This window comes from Miscanthus floridulus, chromosome 6, assembly GCF_019320115.1.
Source record: "Miscanthus floridulus cultivar M001 chromosome 6, ASM1932011v1, whole genome shotgun sequence".
In the NCBI taxonomy this organism is placed as follows: domain Eukaryota; kingdom Viridiplantae; phylum Streptophyta; class Magnoliopsida; order Poales; family Poaceae; genus Miscanthus; species Miscanthus floridulus.
The window spans coordinates 141,311,526-141,314,081 of record NC_089585.1 but is presented as its reverse complement, the minus strand read 5'-3'; positions in this window follow the sequence as shown (position 1 = coordinate 141,314,081).

The window sequence follows — 2,556 nt, the reverse complement described above, 5'->3', positions numbered from 1 at the left end:
GATGGCAACCAACATTCGGAAGGTAGCCTCAGAGGTGTGTGGAGTAACCAAAGGAAGTAGAGGCGAGGCTAAAGATACTTGGTGGTGGAACGAGGAAGTTCAAAGGGCTATTAAGGAGAAGAAAGAGTGCTATAGACGCTTATACCATGACAGGAGTGTGGACAACATAGAGAAGTACAAGGTGGCAAAGAACACTGCAAAGCGAGCTGTAAGTGTGGCAAAGGGTAGAGCGTACGAGGATCTTTACCAACGTCTGAGTACGAAGGAAGGAGAGAAAGACATTTATAGGATGGTTAGGGTTCGTGAGAGAAAGACAAGGGACTTCAACCAAGTTAAGTGCATTAAAGATGAAATAGAGCATCTCTTGGTGAAGGAGGATGAGATCCGACATCGATGGCAAGCGTATTTTGACAAATTATTCAATGGTGAGAATACGGACACAACCTTTCAGTTGGATGACTCTTTTGATGACACCAATAGGCGCTTTGTGTGGAGAATCCAAGAATCTGAGGTCTGAGAGGCGTTGAAAAGAATGAAAGGAGGTAAGGCGATGGGACCGGATGGTATCCCAATCGAGGTGTGGAGATGCCTTGGGGACATAGCTATAGTATGGCTAACCAAGCTGTTTAACCATATTTTTCGATCGAACAAGATGCCTGATGAGTGGAGAAGTATATTGGTACCGATCTACAAGAATAAAGGGGATATTCAAAGTTGTACTAATTACCGGGGAATTAAGTTGATGAGTCATACTATGAAGCTATGGGAGAGAGTTATCGAGCATCGCTTGAGAGCAATAACGCGGGTCTCTATGAACCAATTTGGTTTCATGCCCGGAAGGTCAACCATGGAAGCAATTTTCTTAATAAGACAAGTTATGGAGCGGTATAGGAAGAAGAAGAAGGACATACATATGGTTTTTATTGACTTGGAGAAGGCTTATGATAAAATACCAAGGAATGTTATGTGGTGGGCTTTGGACAAACATAAAGTCCCAACGAAGTACGTCGGGCTCATTAAGGACATGTACAACAATGTTGTGACTAGAGTTCGAACAAGTAATGGAGACACGGATGACTTCCCGATTAGGATAGGACTACATCAAGGGTCAGCTTTGAGCCCTTATTTGTTTGCCTTAGTGATGGGTGAGGTCACAAGGGACATACAAGGGGACATCTCTTGGTGTATGCTTTTCGCGGACGATGTAGTGCTAGTTGATGAAAGCCGAACATGAGTGAATCAGAAACTGGAGTTATGGCGGGAGACTTTGGAGTCCAAAGGTTTTAGACTCAGTAGAACTAAAACTGAGTATATGAGATGTGACTTTGGCACTACTATTCGGGAGGAGGAAGATATTAGTTTAGAAGGTCAACTAGTGTCTAGGAAGGATACCTTTCGATATTTATGATCAATGCTACAGAGAGACGGGGATATTTATGAAGATGTTAGCCATAGAATCAAAACAGAGTGGATGAAGTGGCGGCAAGCATCTGGTGTCCTATGTGACAAAAGGGTACCACAGAAGCTAAAAGGTAAGTTTTATAGGACGGCGATTAGACCTGCTATATTGTATGGTGCAGAATATTGGCCTACGAAAAGACGACATGTTCAACAGATAAGTGTTGCGGAAATGCGTATGTTGCGTTGGATTTGCGGTCATACAAGAAGGGATCGAGTTCGGAACGATGATATACGTGATAGATTAGGGGTAGCACCAATTGAAGAAAAGCTTATCCAACACCGGTTGAGATAGTTTGGACATGTCCAACGGAGACCTCCAGAGGCACCGGTGCGTAGTGGAATCTTAAGCCAGGATAGTAACGTGAAGAGAGACAGAGGAAGACCGAAGTTGACTTGGGTAGAGACAATAAAAGGAGACTTGAAATGATTGAATATACCCAAAGACTTAGCCTTAGATAGGAGTGCTTGGAAGACAGCTATTCACGTGCCTGAACCTTGATTGCTTCTGTTGGATTTCAACTCTAGCCTACCCCAACTTGTTTGGGACTTAAAGGCTTTGTTGTTGTTGTTGTTGTTGTTGTCGTCGTCGTCTCTATACATGCTTACATTTATTTGCAAAGTCCAATTTTTTGACTGAAGATGAGGATCTGAAGGGTGGTGATGATCTGAAAGGTCAATCTTTGGGCTGTAGGGAAAGCTGGTGCTCTCGTGGTAATTCCTATAGGGTATCCTGCTGCTATACGTGTAATGTCATTGTTGCTTTTTTGGGCAATCAGTTATCTACTTCAGGTGATTTTTGTTGCACATTGCAGAGCCTAACAGGCTTTACAAGTCCAGCTGAGTCAGTAAAGGTTTGGCGTTACGCTAAGTGCTGGTGTAGCAACTGGAGCAATACAAATATGGAATACTGACGAAGCGAAAGGTATTAACCAGCCTTAACAGTCAACAGTGCAGTGAAAACATGAAACTACAGCTGTGTCGTGCAATAATCTCGGTTTCTATTGACGATTTGCGCAATGTGCAGTTGTTCGAACTTTCACTGGGCACATATCAATTTGTGCATATCTTGATTTCCATCCTTTTGGAAAATTCTTT